This window comes from Ambystoma mexicanum, unplaced genomic scaffold, assembly GCF_040938575.1.
Source record: "Ambystoma mexicanum isolate Mex_15411 unplaced genomic scaffold, UKY_AmexF1_1 Mex_scaf89, whole genome shotgun sequence".
Classification (NCBI taxonomy): Eukaryota; Metazoa; Chordata; class Amphibia; order Caudata; family Ambystomatidae; genus Ambystoma; species Ambystoma mexicanum.
Genome location: NW_027182509.1, coordinates 624,167 through 644,642, shown reverse-complemented (window position 1 = coordinate 644,642; position 20,476 = coordinate 624,167). Strand labels below are relative to the sequence as shown.

Here is a 20,476-nt window from a genome sequence, read left to right as displayed (position 1 = left end):
GGAAAGTCTGGAGACAGGCAGTGGAAGGGCAGGCAAACTGTCAGGTGCGCAGAGGAGGGGAGACCATGAGGCAAGGTGGGAGATGGGGGCAAGAAGTGAGAAAAAAACAAATCGCAAGCTAGGGCAGGTTTCGGAAAGTGAAGCCGAAACGGGGCTTAGCATGCAGCCCAGGGGTTTCTTTGACTGTCCTAAGCCCACAGGGACTTTGCCGTCCTCAGCTCATGAGACTTGAGATGGGTAGCTTGATTTGCTGAGGAAAGGCGGGATGACAGATTCAACTCTGGAGTCAAACATAGCCCGGAACTATCACCTTAAACTGAGTTTTAAGCCTGGTGCCGATAAAAAGAAAGAAATTAGCCTTAGATCGGGCAAGCCGTTTGACGGGGGAAAATGAGACCCCCTAGGCCATCTAGGTGGTCGCTGGATGCTGTGCAGACATCAGCAGCTGTTCATTTCATGCCCTCACGTCTCCTCGTTAGTATAGTGGTCAGTATCCCCGCCTGTCACGGAATTCCCCGACGGGGAGGTTAAACCTTTTCTGGATTTTTTTTAGTTCTTGACAAATATTCTTGAAGATTAGGTTGAGTCAAGTAGGGAATGGGTGCCAGGAACTGACTCTTTCAGAAAAAAGCACCGGCAACGCTAGTCATCGTACAATATTTGTGCACAATTGCTTACATTAGGCGGCCGGTCCGCTTTATTGAGTCCCCCTCAGCACCATTTAGTGCTCCTGTTGTCTGCGAAGTCCAAATTGTAACCCTGAATCAGTTCCTCTTCTGACCCTTTGTATCATGTTACATGACGAGTAATGATCACCTGTTAGCTTTATCCCTAATTATAACTCTCACTCTTTCCCTGCATCTAACCCTAGCTCTAATCCCATCATTAACCTTGGTCCGGGCACACGCGTGAACCCTTACTCTCATCTCAGCCTCTCCTGGTGATACATCACACCTGGGATCGTTTGCTCCCTGTGGGCTGTGGGAAATTTGCTACCAGCACGCCCTGGAAGTGGGGCTCATTCCGCTGCAACGGGAGGTCTTCCCAGGACGCGTCACAGCTCAACGCAAGAGCTCCTGGGTTTCGAAGGCTCTTGCAGCAAGCCTTCACAAAGCAGCAGGGAGCGCCGTTCCAGATGGGAAACTTGAGACTGGATGTCCAGAAAAGCAAGACGTCAGAAGCGAAACCTTTTTCCTGCAGGGTGTGGCATACCATCCGCTTGCTCATTGCGACAGAGGTGGCACTAATGAAGGAAGAGGTCAACGTTACGTTCTTCTTTAAAATGCAAGGCCAGGAAAAGTGGCAGCGGTGGGATTTGAACCCACGCCTCCGAAGAGACTGGAGCCTTAATCCAGCGCCTTAGACCGCTCGGCCACGCTACCTTCCTGCTAGCCGCCGAAAGCGGAACTTGACCCGTTTCCCGGCCCGCTTTAGTGCTTTGCCTTTTCTCCTTGGAAAGTCTGGAGACAGGCAGTGGAAGGGCAGGCAAACTGTCAGGTGCGGAGAGGAGGGGAGACCATGAGGCAAGGTGGGAGATGGGGGCAAGAAGTGAGAAAAAAACGAATCGCAAGCTGGGGCAGGTTTCGGAAAGTGAAGCCGAAAAGGGGCTTAGCATGCAGCCCAGGGGTTTCTTTGACTGTCCTAAGCCCACAGGGACTTTGCCGTCCTCAGCTCATGAGACTTGAGATGGGTAACTTGATTTGCTGAGGAAAGGCGGGATGACAGGTTCAACTCTGGAGTCAAACATAGCCCGGAACGATCACCTTAAACTGAGTTTTAAGCCTGGTGCCGATAAAAAGAAAGAAATTAGCCTTAGATCGGGCAAGCCGTTTGACGGGGGAAAATGAGACCCCCTAGGCCATCTAGGTGGTCGCTGGATGCTGTGCAGACATCAGCAGCTGTTCATTTCGTGCCCTCACGTCTCCTCGTTAGTATAGTGGTCAGTATCCCCACCTGTCACGCGGGAGACGGGGGTTCAATTCCCCGACGGGGAGGTTAAACCTTTTCTGGATTTTTTTTAGTTCTTGACAAATATTCTTGAAGATTAGGTTGAGTCAAGTAGGGAATGGGTGCCAGGAACTGACTCTTTAAGAAAAAAGCACCGGCAACGCTAGTCATCGTACAATATTTGTGCACAATTGCTTACATTAGGCGGCCGGTCCGCTTTATTGAGTCCCCCTCAGCACCATTTAGTGCTCCTGTTGTCTGCGAAGTCCAAATTGTAACCCTGAATCAGTTCCTCTTCTGACCCTTTGTATCATGTTACATGATGAGTAATGATCACCTGTTAGCTTTATCCCTAATTATAACTCTCACTCTTTCCCTGCATCTAACCCTAGCTCTAATCCCATCATTAACCTTGGTCCGGGCACACGCGTGAACCCTTACTCTCATCTCAGCCTCTCCTGGTGATACATCACACCTGGGATCGTTTGCTCCCTGTGGGCTGTGGGAAATTTGCTACCAGCACGCCCTGGAAGTGGGGCTCATTCCGCTGCAACGGGAGGTCTTCCCAGGACGCGTCACAGCTCAACGCAAGAGCTCCTGGGTTTCGAAGGCTCTTGCAGCAAGCCTTCACAAAGCAGCAGGGAGCGCCGTTCCAGATGGGAAACTTGAGACTGGATGTCCAGAAAAGCAAGACGTCAGAAGCGAAACCTTTTTCCTGCAGGGTGTGGCATACCATCCGCTTGCTCATTGCGACAGAGGTGGCACTAATGAAGGAAGAGGTCAACGTTACGTTCTTCTTTAAAATGCAAGGCCAGGAAAAGTGGCAGCGGTGGGATTTGAACCCACGCCTCCGAAGAGACTGGAGCCTTAATCCACCGCCTTAGACGGCTTGGCCACGCTACCTTCCTGCTAGCCGCCGAAAGCGGAACTTGACCCGTTGCCCGGCCCGCTTTAGTGCTTTGCCTTTTCTCCTTGGAAAGTCTGGAGACAGGCAGTGGAAGGGCAGGCAAACTGTCAGGTGCGCAGAGGAGGGGAGACCATGAGGCAAGGTGGGAGATGGGGGCAAGAAGTGAGAAAAAAACGAATCGCAAGCTAGGGCAGGTTTCGGAAAGTGAAGCCGAAAAGGGGCTTAGCATGCAGCCCAGGGGTTTCTTTGACTGTCCTAAGCCCACAGGGACTTTGCCGTCCTCAGCTCATGAGACTTGAGATGGGTAGCTTGATTTGCTGAGGAAATGCGGGATGACAGATTCAACTCTGGAGTCAAACATAGCCCGGAACTATCACCTTAAACTGAGTTTTAAGCCTGGTGCCGATAAAAAGAAAGAAATTAGCCTTAGATCGGGCAAGCCGTTTGACGGGGGAAAATGAGACCCCCTAGGCCATCTAGGTGGTCGCTGGATGCTGTGCAGACATCAGCAGCTGTTCATTTCATACCCTCACGTCTCCTCGTTAGTATAGTGGTCAGTATCCCCGCCTGTCACGCGGGAGACCTTCCCCGACGGGGAGGTTAAACCTTTTCTGGATTTTTTTTAGTTCTTGACAAATATTCTTGAAGATTAGGTTGAGTCAAGTAGGGAATGGGTGCCAGGAACTGACTCTTTCAGAAAAAAGCACCGGCAACGCTAGTCATCGTACAATATTTGTGCACAATTGCTTACATTAGGCGGCCGGTCCGCTTTATTGAGTCCCCCTCAGCACCATTTAGTGCTCCTGTTGTCTGCGAAGTCCAAATTGTAACCCTGAATCAGTTCCTCTTCTGACCCTTTGTATCATGTTACATGACGAGTAATGATCACCTGTTAGCTTTATCCCTAATTATAACTCTCACTCTTTCCCTGCATCTAACCCTAGCACTAATCCCATCATTAACCTTGGTCCGGGCACACGCGTGAACCCTTACTCTCATCTCAGCCTCTCCTGGTGATACATCACACCTGGGATCGTTTGCTCCCTGTGGGCTGTGGGAAATTTGCTACCAGCACGCCCTGGAAGTGGGGCTCATTCCGCTGCAACGGGAGGTCTTCCCAGGACGCGTCACAGCTCAACGCAAGAGCTCCTGGGTTTCGAAGGCTCTTGCAGCAAGCCTTCACAAAGCAGCAGGGAGCGCCGTTCCAGATGGGAAACTTGAGACTGGATGTCCAGAAAAGCAAGACGTCAGAAGCGAAACCTTTTTCCTGCAGGGTGTGGCATACCATCCGCTTGCTCATTGCGACAGAGGTGGCACTAATGAAGGAAGAGGTCAACGGTACGTTCTTCTTTAAAATGCAAGGCCAGGAAAAGTGGCAGCGGTGGGATTTGAACCCACGCCTCCGAAGAGACTGGAGCCTTAATCCAGCGCCTTAGACCGCTCGGCCACGCTACCTTCCTGCTAGCCGCCGAAAGCGGAACTTGACCCGTTGCCCGGCCCGCTTTAGTGCTTTGCCTTTTCTCCTTGGAAAGTCTGGAGACAGGCAGTGGAAGGGCCGGCAAACTGTCAGGTGCGCAGAGGAGGGGAGACCATGAGGCAAGGTGGGAGATGGGGGCAAGAAGTGAGAAAAAAACGAATCGCAAGCTGGGGCAGGTTTCGGAAAGTGAAGCCGAAAAGGGGCTTAGCATGCAGCCCAGGGGTTTCTTTGACTGTCCTAAGCCCACAGGGACTTTGCCGTCCTCAGCTCATGAGACTTGAGATGGGTAGCTTGATTTGCTGAGGAAATGCGGGATGACAGATTCAACTCTGGAGTCAAACATAGCCCGGAACTATCACCTTAAACTGAGTTTTAAGCCTGGTGCCGATAAAAAGAAAGAAATTAGCCTTAGATCGGGCAAGCCGTTTGACGGGGGAAAATGAGACCCCCTAGGCCATCTAGGTGGTCGCTGGATGCTGTGCAGACATCTGCAGCTGTTCATTTCATGCCCTCACGTCTCCTCGTTAGTATAGTGGTCAGTATCCCCGCCTGTCACGCGGGAGACCGGGCCGACGGGGAGGTTAAACCTTTTCTGGATTTTTTTTAGTTCTTGACAAATAATCTTGAAGATTAGGTTGAGTCAAGTAGGGAATGGGTGCCAGGAACTGACTCTTTAAGAAAAAAGCACCGGCAACGCTAGTCATCGTACAATATTTGTGCACAATTGCTTACATTAGGCGGCCGGTCCGCTTTATTGAGTCCCCCTCAGCACCATTTAGTGCTCCTGTTGTCTGCGAAGTCCAAATTGTAACCCTGAATCAGTTCCTCTTCTGACCCTTTGTATCATGTTACATGACGAGTAATGATCACCTGTTAGCTTTATCCCTAATTATAACTCTCACTCTTTCCGTGCATCTAACCCTAGCTCTAATCCCATCATTAACCTTGGTCCGGGCACACGCGTGAACCCTTACTCTCATCTCAGCCTCTCCTGGTGATACATCACACCTGGGATCGTTTGCTCCCTGTGGGCTGTGGGAAATTTGCTACCAGCACGCCCTGGAAGTGGGGCTCATTCCGCTGCAACAGGAGGTCTTCCCAGGACGCGTCACAGCTCAACGCAAGAGCTCCTGGGTTTCGAAGGCTCTTGCAGCAAGCCTTCACAAAGCAGCAGGGAGCGCCGTTCCAGATGGGAAACTTGAGACTGGATGTCCAAAAAAGCAAGACGTCAGAAGCGAAACCTTTTTCCTGCAGGGTGTGGCATACCATCCGCTTGCTCATTGCGACAGAGGTGGCACTAATGAAGGAAGAGGTCAACGTTACGTTCTTCTTTAAAATGCAAGGCCAGGAAAAGTGGCAGCGGTGGGATTTGAACCCACGCCTCCGAAGAGACTGGAGCCTTAATCCAGCGCCTTAGACCGCTCGGCCACGCTACCTTCCTGCTAGCCGCCGAAAGCGGAACTTGACCCGTTGCCCGGCCCGCTTTAGTGCTTTGCCTTTTCTCCTTGGAAAGTCTGGAGACAGGCAGTGGAAGGGCAGGCAAACTGTCAGGTGTGCAGAGGAGGGGAGACCATGAGGCAAGGTGGGAGATGGGGGCAAGAAGTGAGAAAAAAACGAATCGCAAGCTGGGGCAGGTTTCGGAAAGTGAAGCCGAAAAGGGGCTTAGCATGCAGCCCAGGGGTTTCTTTGACTGTCCTAAGCCCACAGGGACTTTGCCGTCCTCAGCTCATGAGACTTGAGATGGGTAGCTTGATTTGCTGAGGAAATGCGGGATGACAGATTCAACTCTGGAGTCAAACATAGCCCGGAACTATCACCTTAAACTGAGTTTTAAGCCTGGTGCCGATAAAAAGAAAGAAATTAGCCTTAGATCGGGCAAGCCGTTTGACGGTGGAAAATCAGACCCCCTAGGCCATCTAGGTGGTCGCTGGATGCTGTGTAGACATCAGCAGCTGTTCATTTCATGCCCTCACGTCTCCTCGTTAGTATAGTGGTCAGTATCCCCGCCTGTCACGCGGGAGACCGACGGGGAGGTTAAACCTTTTCTGGATTTTTTTTAGTTCTTGACAAATATTCTTGAAGATTAGGTTGAGTCAAGTAGGGAATGGGTGCCAGGAACTGACTCTTTAAGAAAAAAGCACCGGCAACGCTAGTCATCGTACAATATTTGTGCACAATTGCTTACATTAGGCGGCCGGTCCGCTTTATTGAGTCCCCCTCAGCACCATTTAGTGCTCCTGTTGTCTGCGAAGTCCAAATTATAATCCTGAATCAGTTCCTCTTCTGACCCTTTGTATCATGTTACATGACGAGTAATGATCACCTGTTAGCTTTATCCCTAATTATAACTCTCACTCTTTCCCTGCATCTAACCCTAGCTCTAATCCCATCATTAACCTTGGTCCGGGCACACGCGTGAACCCTTACTCTCATCTCAGCCTCTTCTGGTGATACATCACACCTGGGATCGTTTGCTCCCTGTGGGCTGTGGGAAATTTGCTACCAGCACGCCCTGGAAGTGGGGCTCATTCCGCTGCAACGGGAGGTCTTCCCAGGACGCGTCACAGCTCAACGCAAGAGCTCCTGGGTTTCGAAGGCTCTCGCAGCAAGCCTTCACAAAGCAGCAGGGAGCGCCGTTCCAGATGGAAACTTGAGACTGGATGTCCAGAAAAGCAAGACGTCAGAAGCGAAACCTTTTTCCTGCAGGGTGTGGCATACCATCCGCTTGCTCTTTGCGACAGAGGTGGCACTAATGAAGGAAGAGGTCAACGTTACGTTCTTCTTTAAAATGCAAGGCCAGGAAAAGTGGCAGCGATGGGATTTGAACCCACGCCTCCGAAGAGACTGGAGCCTTAATCCAGCGCCTTAGACCGCTAGGCCACGCTACCTTCCTGCTAGCTGCCGAAAGCGGAACTTGACCCGTTGCCCGGCCCGCTTTAGTGCTTTGCCTTTTCTCCTTGGAAAGTCTGGAGACAGGCAGTGGAAGGGCAGGCAAACTGTCAGGTGCGCAGAGGAGGGGAGACCATGAGGCAAGGTGGGAGATGGGGGCAAGAAGTGAGAAAAAAACGAATCGCAAGCTAGGGCAGGTTTCGGAAAGTGAAGCCGAAAAGGGGCTTAGCATGCAGCCCAGGGGTTTCTTTGACTGTCCTAAGCCCACAGGGACTTTGCCGTCCTCAGCTCATGAGACTTGAGATGGGTAGCTTGATTTGCTGAGGAAAGGCGGGATGACAGATTCAACTCTGGAGTCAAACATAGCCCGGAACTATCACATTAAACTGAGTTTTAAGCCTGGTGCCGATAAAAAGAAAGAAATTAGCCTTAGATCGGGCAAGCCGTTTGACGGGGGAAAATGAGACCCCCTAGGCCATCTAGGTGGTCGCTGGATGCTGTGCAGACATCAGCAGCTGTTCATTTCATGCCCTCACGTCTCCTCGTTAGTATAGTGGTCAGTATCCCCGCCTGTCACGGAATTCCCCGACGGGGAGGTTAAACCTTTTCTGGATTTTTTTTAGTTCTTGACAAATATTCTTGAAGATTAGGTTGAGTCAAGTAGGGAATGGGTGCCAGGAACTGACTCTTTAAGAAAAAAGCACCGGCAACGCTAGTCATCGTACAATATTTGTGCACAATTGCTTACATTAGGCGGCCGGTCCGCTTTATTGAGTCCCCCTCAGCACCATTTAGTGCTCCTGTTGTCTGCGAAGTCCATATTGTAACCCTGAATCAGTTCCTCTTCTGACCCTTTGTATCATGTTACATGACGAGTAATGATCACCTGTTAGCTTTATCCCTAATTATAACTCTCACTCTTTCCCTGCATCTAACCCTAGCTCTAATCCCATCATTAACCTTGGTCCGGGCACACGCGTGAACCCTTACTCTCATCTCAGCCTCTCCTGGTGATACATCACACCTGGGATCGTTTGCTCCCTGTGGGCTGTGGGAAATTTGCTACCAGCACGCCCTGGAAGTGGGGCTCATTCCGCTGCAACGGGAGGTCTTCCCAGGACGCGTCACAGCTCAACGCAAGAGCTCCTGGGTTTCGAAGGCTCTTGCAGCAAGCCTTCACAAAGCAGCAGGGAGCGCCGTTCCAGATGGGAAACTTGAGACTGGATGTCCAGAAAAGCAAGACGTCAGAAGCGAAACCTTTTTCCTGCAGGGTGTGGCATACCATCCGCTTGCTCATTGCGACCGACAGAGGTGGCACTAATGAGGAAGAGGTCAACGTTACGTTCTTCTTTAAAATGCAAGGCCAGGAAAAGTGGCAGCGGTGGGATTTGAACCCACGCCTCCGAAGAGACTGGAGCCTTAATCCAGCGCCTTAGACCGCTCGGCCACGCTACCTTCCTGCTAGCCGCCGAAAGCGGAACTTGACCCGTTGCCCGGCCCGCTTTAGTGCTTTGCCTTTTCTCCTTGGAAAGTCTGGAGACAGGCATTGGAAGGGCAGGCAAACTGTCAGGTGCGCAGAGGAGGGGAGACCATGAGGCAAGGTGGGAGATGGGGGCAAGAAGTGAGAAAAAAACGAATCGCAAGCTAGGGCAGGTTTCGGAAAGTGAAGCCGAAAAGGGGCTTAGCATGCAGCCCAGGGGTTTCTTTGACTGTCCTAAGCCCACAGGGACTTTGCCGTCCTCAGCTCATGAGACTTGAGATGGGTAGCTTGATTTGCTGAGGAAATGCGGGATGACAGATTCAACTCTGGAGTCAAACATAGCCCGGAACTATCACCTTAAACTGAGTTTTAAGCCTGGTGCCGATAAAAAGAAAGAAATTAGCCTTAGATCGGGCAAGCCGTTTGACGGGGGAAAATGAGACCCCCTAGGCCATCTAGGTGGTCGCTGGATGCTGTGCAGACATCAGCAGCTGTTCATTTCATGCCCTCACGTCTCCTCGTTAGTATAGTGGTCAGTATCCCCGGGTTCAATTCCCCGACGGGCAGGTTAAACCTTTTCTGGATTTTTTTTAGTTCTTGACAAATATTCTTGAAGATTAGGTTGAGTCAAGTAGGGAATGGATGCTAGGAACTGACTCTTTAAGAAAAAAGCACCGGCAACGCTAGTCATCGTACAATATTTGTGCACAATTGCTTACATTAGGCGGCCGGTCCGCTTTATTGAGTCCCCATCAGCACCATTTAGTGCTCCTGTTGTCTGCGAAGTCCAAATTGTAACCCTGAATCAGTTCCTCTTCTGACCCTTTGTATCATGTTACATGACGAGTAATGATCACCTGTTAGCTTTATCCCTAATTATAACTCTCACTCTTTCCCTGCATCTAACCCTAGCTCTAATCCCATCATTAACCTTGGTCCGGGCACACGCGTGAACCCTTACTCTCATCTCAGCCTCTCCTGGTGATACATCACACCTGGGATCGTTTGCTCCCTGTGGGCTGTGGGAAATTTGCTATCAGCACGCCCTGGAAGTGGGGCTCATTCCGCTGCAACGGGAGGTCTTCCCAGGACGCGTCACAGCTCAACGCAAGAGCTCCTGGGTTTCGAAGGCTCTTGCAGCAAGCCTTCACAAAGCAGCAGGGAGCGCCGTTCCAGATGGGAAACTTGAGACTGGATGTCCAGAAAAGCAAGACGTCAGAAGCGAAACCTTTTTCCTGCAGGGTGTGGCATACCATCCGCTTGCTCATTGCGACAGAGGTGGCACTAATGAAGGAAGAGGTCAACGTTACGTTCTTCTTTAAAATGCAAGGCCAGGAAAAGTGGCAGCGGTGGGATTTGAACCCACGCCTCCGAAGAGACTGGAGCTTTAATCCAGCGCCTTAGACCGCTCGGCCACGCTACCTTCCTGCTAGCCGCCGAAAGCGGAACTTGACCCGTTGCCCGGCCCGCTTTAGTGCTTTGCCTTTTCTCCTTGGAAAGTCTGGAGACAGGCAGTGGAAGGGCAGGCAAACTGTCAGGTGCGCAGAGGAGGGGAGACCATGAGGCAAGGTGGGAGATGGGGGCAAGAAGTGAGAAAAAAACGAATCGCAAGCTGGGGCATGTTTCGGAAAGTGAAGCCGAAAAGGGGCTTAGCATGCAGCCCAGGGGTTTCTTTGACTGTCCTAAGCCCACAGGGACTTTGCCGTCCTCAGCTCATGAGACTTGAGATGGGTAGCTTGATTTGCTGAGGAAATGCGGGATGACAGATTCAACTCTGGAGTCAAACATAGCCCGGAACTATCACCTTAAACTGAGTTTTAAGCCTGGTGCCGATAAAAAGAAAGAAATTAGCCTTAGATCGGGCAAGCCGTTTGACGGGGGAAAATGAGACCCCCTAGGCCATCTAGGTGGTCGCTGGATGCTGTGTAGACATCAGCAGCTGTTCATTTCATGCCCTCACGTCTCCTCGTTAGTATAGTGGTCAGTATCCCCGCCTGTCACGCGGGAGACCGACGGGGAGGTTAAACCTTTTCTGGATTTTTTTTAGTTCTTGACAAATATTCTTGAAGATTAGGTTGAGTCAAGTAGGGAATGGGTGCCAGGAACTGACTCTTTAAGAAAAAAGCACCGGCAACGCTAGTCATCGTACAATATTTGTGCACAATTGCTTACATTAGGCGGCCGGTCCGCTTTATTGAGTCCCCCTCAGCACCATTTAGTGCTCCTGTTGTCTGCGAAGTCCAAATTGTAACCCTGAATCAGTTCCTCTTCTGACCCTTTGTATCATGTTACATGACGAGTAATGATCACCTGTTAGCTTTATCCCTAATTATAACTCTCACTCTTTCCCTGCATCTAACCCTAGCTCTAATCCCATCATTAACCTTGGTCCGGGCACACGCGTGAACCCTTACTCTCATCTCAGCCTCTTCTGGTGATACATCACACCTGGGATCGTTTGCTCCCTGTGGGCTGTGGGAAATTTGCTACCAGCACGCCCTGGAAGTGGGGCTTATTCCGCTGCAACGGGAGGTCTTCCCAGGACGCGTCACAGCTCAACGCAAGAGCTCCTGGGTTTCGAAGGCTCTTGCAGCAAGCCTTCACAAAGCAGCAGGGAGCGCCGTTCCAGATGGGAAACTTGAGACTGGATGTCCAGAAAAGCAAGACGTCAGAAGCGAAACCTTTTTCCTGCAGGGTGTGGCATACCATCCGCTTGCTCTTTGCGACAGAGGTGGCACTAATGAAGGAAGAGGTCAACGTTACGTTCTTCTTTAAAATGCAAGGCCAGGAAAAGTGGCAGCGGTGGGATTTGAACCCACGCCTCCGAAGAGACTGGAGCCTTAATCCAGCGCCTTAGACCGCTCGGCCACGCTACCTTCCTGCTAGCCGCCGAAAGCGGAACTTGACCCGTTGCCCGGCCCGCTTTAGTGCTTTGCCTTTTCTCCTTGGAAAGTCTGGAGATAGGCAGTGGAAGGGCAGGCAAACTGTCAGGTGCGCAGAGGAGGGGAGACCATGAGGCAAGGTGGGAGATGGGGGCAAGAAGTGAGAAAAAAACGAATCGCAAGCTAGGGCAGGTTTCGGAAAGTGAAGCCGAAAAGGGGCTTAGCGTGCAGCCCAGGGGTTTCTTTGACTGTCCTAAGCCCACAGGGACTTTGCCGTCCTCAGCTCATGAGACTTGAGATGGGTAGCTTGATTTGCTGAGGAAAGGCGGGATGACAGATTCAACTCTGGAGTCAAACATAGCCCGGAACTATCACCTTAAACTGAGTTTTAAGCCTGGTGCCGATAAAAAGAAAGAAATTAGCCTTAGATCGGGCAAGCCGTTTGACGGGGGAAAATGAGACCCCCTAGGCCATCTAGGTGGTCGCTGGATGCTGTGCAGACATCAGCAGCTGTTCATTTCATGCCCTCACGTCTCCTCGTTAGTATAGTGGTCAGTATCCCCGCCTGTCACGGAATTCCCCGACGGGGAGGTTAAACCTTTTCTGGATTTTTTTTAGTTCTTGACAAATATTCTTGAAGATTAGGTTGAGTCAAGTAGGGAATGGGTGCCAGGAACTGACTCTTTAAGAAAAAAGCACCGGCAACGCTAGTCATCGTACAATAATTGTGCACAATTGCTTACATTAGGCGGCCGGTCCGCTTTATTGAGTCCCCCTCAGCACCATTTAGTGCTCCTGTTGTCTGCGAAGTCCAAATTGTAACCCTGAATCAGTTCCTCTTCTGACCCTTTGTATCATGTTACATGACGAGTAATGATCACCTGTTAGCTTTATCCCTAATTATAACTCTCACTCTTTCCCTGCATCTAACCCTAGCTCTAATCCCATCATTAACCTTGGTCCGGGCACACGCGTGAACCCTTACTCTCATCTCAGCCTCTCCTGGTGATACATCACACCTGGGATCGTTTGCTCCCTGTGGGCTGTGGGAAATTTGCTACCAGCACGCCCTGGAAGTGGGGCTCATTCCACTGCAACGGGAGGTCTTCCCAGGACGCGTCACAGCTCAACGCAAGAGCTCCTGGGTTTCGAAGGCTCTTGCAGCAAGCCTTCACAAAGCAGCAGGGAGCGCCGTTCCAGATGGGAAACTTGAGACTGGATGTCCAGAAAAGCAAGACGTCAGAAGCGAAACCTTTTTCCTGCAGGGTGTGGCATACCATCCGCTTGCTCATTGCGACAGAGGTGGCACTAATGAAGGAAGAGGTCAACGGTACGTTCTTCTTTAAAATGCAAGGCCAGGAAAAGTGGCAGCGGTGGGATTTGAACCCACGCCTCCGAAGAGACTGGAGCCTTAATCCAGCGCCTTAGACCGCTTGGCCACGCTACCTTCCTGCTAGCCGCCGAAAGCGGAACTTGACCCGTTGCCCGGCCCGCTTTAGTGCTTTGCCTTTTCTCCTTGGAAAGTCTGGAGACAGGCAGTGGAAGGGCAGGCAAACTGTCAGGTGCGCAGAGGAGGGGAGACCATGAGGCAAGGTGGGAGATGGGGGCAAGAAGTGAGAAAAAAACGAATCGCAAGCTGGGGCAGGTTTCGGAAAGTGAAGCCGAAAAGGGGCTTAGCATGCAGCCCAGGGGTTTCTTTGACTGTCCTAAGCCCACAGGGACTTTGCCGTCCTCAGCTCATGAGACTTGAGATGGGTAGCTTGATTTGCTGAGGAAAGGCGGGATGACAGATTCAACTCTGGAGTCAAACATAGCCCGGAACTATCACCTTAAACTGAGTTTTAAGCCTGGTGCCGATAAAAAGAAAGAAATTAGCCTTAGATCGGGCAAGCCGTTTGACGGGGGAAAATGAGACCCCCTAGGCCATCTAGGTGGTCGCTGGATGCTGTGTAGACATCAGCAGCTGTTCATTTCATGCCCTCACGTCTCCTCGTTAGTATAGTGGTCAGTATCCCCGCCTGTCACGCGGGAGACCGACGGGGAGGTTAAACCTTTTCTGGATTTTTTTTAGTTCTTGACAAATATTCTTGAAGATTAGGTTGAGTCAAGTAGGGAATGGGTGCCAGGAACTGACTCTTTAAGAAAAAAGCACCGGCAACGCTAGTCATCGTACAATATTTGTGCACAATTGCTTACATTAGGCGGCCGGTCCGCTTTATTGAGTCCCCCTCAGCACCATTTAGTGCTCCTGTTGTCTGCGAAGTCCAAATTGTAACCCTGAATCAGTTCCTCTTCTGACCCTTTGTATCATGTTACATGACGAGTAATGATCACCTGTTAGCTTTATCCCTAATTATAACTCTCACTCTTTCCCTGCATCGAACCCTAGCTCTAATCCCATCATTAACCTTGGTCCGGGCACACGCGTGAACCCTTACTCTCATCTCAGCCTCTTCTGGTGATACATCACACCTGGGATCGTTTGCTCCCTGTGGGCTGTGGGAAATTTGCTACCAGCACGCCCTGGAAGTGGGGCTCATTCCGCTGCAACGGGAGGTCTTCCCAGGACGCGTCACAGCTCAACGCAAGAGCTCCTGGGTTTCGAAGGCTCTTGCAGCAAGCCTTCACAAAGCAGCAGGGAGCGCCGTTCCAGATGGGAAACTTGAGACTGGATGTCCAGAAAAGCAAGACGTCAGAAGCGAAACCTTTTTCCTGCAGGGTGTGGCATACCATCCGCTTGCTCTTTGCGACAGAGGTGGCACTAATGAAGGAAGAGGTCAACGTTACGTTCTTCTTTAAAATGCAAGGCCAGGAAAAGTGGCAGCGGTGGGATTTGAACCCACGCCTCCGAAGAGACTGGAGCCTTAATCCAGCGCCTTAGACCGCTCGGCCACGCTACCTTCCTGCTAGCCGCCGAAAGCGGAACTTGACCCATTTCCCGGCCCGCTTTAGTGCTTTGCCTTTTCTCCTTGGAAAGTCTGGAGACAGGTAGTGGAAGGGCAGGCAAACTGTCAGGTGCGCAGAGGAGGGGAGACCATGAGGCAAGGTGGGAGATGGGGGCAAGAAGTGAGAAAAAAACGAATCGCAAGCTAGGGCAGGTTTCGGAAAGTGAAGCCGAAAAGGGGCTTAGCATGCAGCCCAGGGGTTTCTTTGACTGTCCTAAGCCCACAGGGACTTTGCCGTCCTCAGCTCATGAGACTTGAGATAGGTAGCTTGATTTGCTGAGGAAAGGCGGGATGACAGATTCAACTCTGGAGTCAAACATAGCCCGGAACTATCACCTTAAACTGAGTTTTAAGCCTGGTGCCGATAAAAAGAAAGAAATTAGCCTTAGATCGGGCAAGCCGTTTGACGGGGGAAAATGAGACCCCCTAGGCCATCTAGGTGGTCGCTGGATGCTGTGCAGACATCAGCAGCTGTTCATTTCATGCCCTCACGTCTCCTCGTTAGTATAGTGGTCGGTATCCCCGCCTGTCACGGAATTCCCCGACGGGGAGGTTAAACCTTTTCTGGATTTTTTTTAGTTCTTGACAAATATTCTTGAAGATTAGGTTGAGTCAAGTAGGGAATGGGTGCCAGGAACTGACTCTTTAAGAAAAAAGCACCGGCAACGCTAGTCATCGTACAATATTTGTGCACAATTGCTTACATTAGGCGGCCGGTCCGCTTTATTGAGTCCCCCTCAGCACCATTTAGTGCTCCTGTTGTCTGCGAAGTCCAAATTGTAACCCTGAATCAGTTCCTCTTCTGACCCTTTGTATCATGTTACATGACGAGTAATGATCACCTGTTAGCTTTATCCCTAATTATAACTCTCACTCTTTCCCTGCATCTAACCCTAGCTCTAATCCCATCATTAACCTTGGTCCGGGCACACGCGTGAACCCTTACTCTCATCTCAGCCTCTCCTGGTGATACATCACACCTGGGATCGTTTGCTCCCTGTGGGCTGTGGGAAATTTGTTACCAGCACGCCCTGGAAGTGGGGCTCATTCCGCTGCAACGGGAGGTCTTCCCAGGACGCGTCACAGCTCAACGCAAGAGCTCCTGGGTTTCGAAGGCTCTTGCAGCAAGCCTTCACAAAGCAGCAGGGAGCGCCGTTCCAGATGGGAAACTTGAGACTGGATGTCCAGAAAAGCAAGACGTCAGAAGCGAAACCTTTTTCCTGCAGGGTGTGGCATACCATCCGCTCGCTCATTGCGACAGAGGTGGCACTAATGAAGGAAGAGGTCAACGTTACGTTCTTCTTTAAAATGCAAGGCCAGGAAAAGTGGCAGCGGTGGGATTTGAACCCACGCCTCCGAAGAGACTGGAGCCTTAATCCAGCGCCTTAGACCGCTTGGCCACGCTACCTTCCTGCTAGCCGCCGAAAGCGGAACTTGACCCGTTTCCCGGCCCGCTTTAGTGCTTTGCCTTTTCTCCTTGGAAAGTCTGGAGACAGGCAGTGGAAGGGCAGGCAAACTGTCAGGTGCGCAGAGGAGGGGAGACCATGAGGCAAGGTGGGAGATGGGGGCAAAAAGTGAGAAAAAAACGAATCGCAAGCTGGGGCAGGTTTCGGAAAGTGAAGCCGAAAAGGGGCTTAGCATGCAGCCCAGGGGTTTCTTTGACTGTCCTAAGCCCACAGGGACTTTGCCGTCCTCAGCTCATGAGACTTGAGATGGGTAGCTTGATTTGCTGAGGAAAGGCGGGATGACAGGTTCAACTCTGGAGTCAAACATAGCCCGGAACGATCACCTTAAACTGAGTTTTAAGCCTGGTGCCGATAAAAAGAAAGAAATTAGCCTTAGATCGGGCAAGCCGTTTGACGGGGGAAAATGAGACCCCCTAGGCCATCTAGGTGGTCGCTGGATGCTGTGCAGACATCAGCAGCTGTTCATTTCATGCCCTCACGTCTCCTCGTTAGTATAGTGGTCAGTATCCCCGCCTGTCACGCGGGAGACCCCGACGGGGAGGTTAAACCTTTTCTGGATTTTTTTTAGTTCTTGACAAATATTCTTGAAGATTAGGTTGAGTCAAGTAGGGAATGGGTGCCAGGAACTGACTCTTTCAGAAAAAAGCACCGGCAACGCTAGTCATCGTACAATATTTGTGCACAATTGCTTACATTAGGCGGCCGGTCCGCTTTATTGAGTCCCCCTCAGCACCATTTAGTGCTCCTGTTGTCTGCGAAGTCCAAATTGTAACCCTGAATCAGTTCCTCTTCTGACCCTTTGTATCATGTTACATGACGAGTAATGATCACCTGTTAGCTTTATCCCTAATTATAACTCTCACTCTTTCCCTGCATCTAACCCTAGCTCTAATCCCATCATTAACCTTGGTCCGGGCACACGCGTGAACCCTTACTCTCATCTCAGCCTCTCCTGGTGATACATCACACCTGGGATCGTTTGCTCCCTGTGGGCTGTGGGAAATTTGCTACCAGCACGCCCTGGAAGTGGGGCTCATTCCGCTGCAACGGGAGGTCTTCCCAGGACGCGTCACAGCTCAACGCAAGAGCTCCTGGGTTTCGAAGGCTCTTGCAGCAAGCCTTCACAAAGCAGCAGGGAGCGCCGTTCCAGATGGGAAACTTGAGACTGGATGTCCAGAAAAGCAAGACGTCAGAAGCGAAACCTTTTTCCTGCAGGGTGTGGCATACCATCCGCTTGCTCATTGCGACAGAGGTGGCACTAATGAAGGAAGAGGTCAACGTTACGTTCTTCTTTAAAATGCAAGGCCAGGAAAAGTGGCAGCGGTGGGATTTGAACCCACGCCTCCGAAGAGACTGGAGCCTTAATCCAGCGCCTTAGACCGCTCGGCCACGCTACCTTCCTGCTAGCCGCCGAAAGCGGAACTTGACCCGTTGCCCGGCCCGCTTTAGTGCTTTGCCTTTTCTCCTTGGAAAGTCTGGAGACACGCAATGGAAGGGCAGGCAAACTGTCAGGTGCGCAGAGGAGGGGAGACCATGAGGCAAGGTGGGAGATGGGGGCAAGAAGTGAGAAAAAAACGAATCGCAAGCTGGGGCAGGTTTCGGAAAGTGAAGCCGAAAAGGGGCTTAGCATGCAGCCCAGGGGTTTCTTTGACTGTCCTAAGCCCACAGGGACTTTGCCGTCCTCAGCTCATGAGACTTGAGATGGGTAGCTTGATTTGCTGAGGAAAGGCGGGATGACAGGTTCAACTCTGGAGTCAAACATAGCCCGGAACGATCACCTTAAACTGAGTTTTAAGCCTGGTGCCGATAAAAAGAAAGAAATTAGCCTTAGATCGGGCAAGCCGTTTGACGGGGGAAAATGAGACCCCCTAGGCCATCTAGGTGGTCGCTGGATGCTGTGCAGACATCAGCAGCTGTTCATTTCGTGCCCTCACGTCTCCTTGTTAGTATAGTGGTCAGTATCCCCGCCTGTCACGCGGGAGACCGGGGTTCAATTCCACGACGGGGAGGTTAAACCTTTTCTGGATTTTTTTTAGTTCTTGACAAATATTCTTGAAGATTAGGTTGAGTCAAGTAGGGAATGGGTGCCAGGAACTGACTCTTTAAGAAAAAAGCACCGGCAACGCTAGTCATCGTACAATATTTGTGCACAATTGCTTACATTAGGCGGCCGGTCCGCTTTATTGAGTCCCCCTCAGCACCATTTAGTGCTCCTGTTGTCTGCGAAGTCCAAATTGTAACCCTGAATCAGTTCCTCTTCTGACCCTTTGTATCATGTTACATGACGAGTAATGATCACCTGTTAGCTTTATCCCTAATTATAACTCTCACTCTTTCCCTGCATCTAACCCTAGCTCTAATCCCATCATTAACCTTGGTCCGGGCACACGCGTGAACCCTTACTCTCATCTCAGCCTCTCCTGGTGATACATCACACCTGGGATCGTTTGCTCCCTGTGGGCTGTGGGAAATTTGCTACCAGCACGCCCTGGAAGTGGGGCTCATTCCGCTGCAACGGGAGGTCTTCCCAGGACGCGTCACAGCTCAACGCAAGAGCTCCTGGGTTTCGAAGGCTCTTGCAGCAAGCCTTCACAAAGCAGCAGGGAGCGCCGTTCCAGATGGGAAACTTGAGACTGGATGTCCAGAAAAGCAAGACGTCAGAAGCGAAACCTTTTTCCTGCAGGGTGTGGCATACCATCCGCTTGCTCATTGCGACAGAGGTGGCACTAATGAAGGAAGAGGTCAACGTTACGTTCTTCTTTAAAATGCAAGGCCAGGAAAAGTGGCAGCAGTGGGATTTGAACCCACGCCTCCGAAGAGACTGGAGCCTTAATCCAGCGCCTTAGACCGCTCGGCCACGCTACCTTCCTGCTAGCCGCCGAAAGCGGAACTTGACCCGTTGCCCGGCCCGCTTTAGTGCTTTGCCTTTTCTCCTTGGAAAGTCTGGAGACAGGCAGTGGAAGGGCAGGCAAACTGTCAGGTGCGCAGAGGAGGGGAGACCATGAGGCAAGGTGGGAGATGGGGGCAAGAAGTGAGAAAAAAACGAATCGCAAGCTGGGGCAGGTTTCGGAAAGTGAAGCCGAAAAGGGGCTTAGCATGCAGCCCAGGGGTTTCTTTGACTGTCCTAAGCCCACAGGGACTTTGCCGTCCTCAGCTCATGAGACTTGAGATGGGTAGCTTGATTTGCTGAGGAAAGGCGGGATGACAGGTTCAACTCTGGAGTCAAACATAGCCCGGAACGATCACCTTAAACTGAGTTTTAAGCCTGGTGCCGATAAAAAGAAAGAAATTAGCCTTAGATCGGGCAAGCCGTTTGACGGGGGAAAATGAGACCCCCTAGGCCATCTAGGTGGTCGCTGGATGCTGTGCAGACATCAGCAGCTGTTCATTTCGTGCCCTCACGTCTCCTCGTTAGTATAGTGGTCAGTATCCCCGCCTGTCACGCGGGAGACCGGGGTTCCGACGGGGAGGTTAAACCTTTTCTGGATTTTTTTTAGTTCTTGACAAATATTCTTGAAGATTAGGTTGAGTCAAGTAGGGAATGGGTGCCAGGAACTGACTCTTTAAGAAAAAAGCACCGGCAACGCTAGTCATCGTACAATATTTGTGCACAATTGCTTACATTAGGCGGCCGGTCCGCTTTATTGAGTCCCCCTCAGCACCATTTAGTGCTCCTGTTGTCTGCGAAGTCCAAATTGTAACCCTGAATCAGTTCCTCTTCTGACCCTTTGTATCATGTTACATGACGAGTAATGATCACCTGTTAGCTTTATCCCTAATTATAACTCTCACTCTTTCCCTGCATCTAACCCTAGCTCTAATCCCATCATTAACCTTGGTCCGGGCACACGCGTGAACCCTTACTCTCATCTCAGCCACTCCTGGTGATACATCACACCTGGGATCGTTTGCTCCCTGTGGGCTGTGGGAAATTTGCTACCAGCACGCCCTGGAAGTGGGGCTCATTCCGCTGCAACGGGAAGTCTTCCCAGGACGTGTCACAGCTCAACGCAAGAGCTCCTGGGTTTCGAAGGCTCTTGCAGCAAGCCTTCACAAAGCAGCAGGGAGCGCCGTTCCAGATGGGAAACTTGAGACTGGATGTCCAGAAAAGCAAGACGTCAGAAGCGAAACCTTTTTCCTGCAGGGTGTGGCATACCATCCGCTTGCTCATTGCGACAGAGGTGGCACTAATGAAGGAAGAGGTCAACGTTACGTTCTTCTTTAAAATGCAAGGCCAGGAAAAGTGGCAGCGGTGGGATTTGAACCCACGCCTCCGAAGAGACTGGAGCCTTAATCCAGCGCCTTAGACCGCTTGGCCACGCTACCTTCCTGCTAGCCGCCGAAAGCGGAACTTGACCCGTTGCCCGGCCCGCTTTAGTGCTTTGCCTTTTCTCCTTGGAAAGTCTGGAGACAGGCAGTGGAAGGGCAGACAAACTGTCAGGTGCGCAGAGGAGGGGAGACCATGAGGCAAGGTGGGAGATGG

At 51.3% G+C, this 20,476-nt stretch overlaps 8 non-coding genes across 8 annotated transcripts; all 8 read right to left on the bottom strand.

Moving 5' to 3' along the window:
• Nucleotides 1-1,300: 1,300 nt before the first annotated feature.
• Nucleotides 1,301-1,382, bottom strand: TRNAL-AAG (transfer RNA leucine (anticodon AAG)). Its single transcript has one exon. It is a non-coding gene; the product is annotated as a tRNA-Leu (tRNA).
• A 2,845-nt stretch (nt 1,383-4,227) lies between these two features.
• TRNAL-AAG (transfer RNA leucine (anticodon AAG)) lies at nt 4,228-4,309 on the bottom strand. Its single transcript has one exon. It is a non-coding gene; the product is annotated as a tRNA-Leu (tRNA).
• Nucleotides 4,310-5,685: 1,376 nt separating this feature from the next.
• TRNAL-AAG (transfer RNA leucine (anticodon AAG)) lies at nt 5,686-5,767 on the bottom strand. The gene has a single exon. It is a non-coding gene; the product is annotated as a tRNA-Leu (tRNA).
• Nucleotides 5,768-8,593: 2,826 nt separating this feature from the next.
• TRNAL-AAG (transfer RNA leucine (anticodon AAG)) lies at nt 8,594-8,675 on the bottom strand. The gene has a single exon. It is a non-coding gene; the product is annotated as a tRNA-Leu (tRNA).
• Nucleotides 8,676-10,041: 1,366 nt separating this feature from the next.
• Nucleotides 10,042-10,123, bottom strand: TRNAF-AAA (transfer RNA phenylalanine (anticodon AAA)). Its single transcript has one exon. It is a non-coding gene; the product is annotated as a tRNA-Phe (tRNA).
• Nucleotides 10,124-11,494: 1,371 nt separating this feature from the next.
• TRNAL-AAG (transfer RNA leucine (anticodon AAG)) lies at nt 11,495-11,576 on the bottom strand. The gene has a single exon. It is a non-coding gene; the product is annotated as a tRNA-Leu (tRNA).
• Nucleotides 11,577-14,400: 2,824 nt separating this feature from the next.
• Nucleotides 14,401-14,482, bottom strand: TRNAL-AAG (transfer RNA leucine (anticodon AAG)). Its single transcript has one exon. It is a non-coding gene; the product is annotated as a tRNA-Leu (tRNA).
• Nucleotides 14,483-17,308: 2,826 nt separating this feature from the next.
• TRNAL-AAG (transfer RNA leucine (anticodon AAG)) lies at nt 17,309-17,390 on the bottom strand. The gene has a single exon. It is a non-coding gene; the product is annotated as a tRNA-Leu (tRNA).
• Between the last annotated feature and the right edge of the window lie 3,086 nt (nt 17,391-20,476).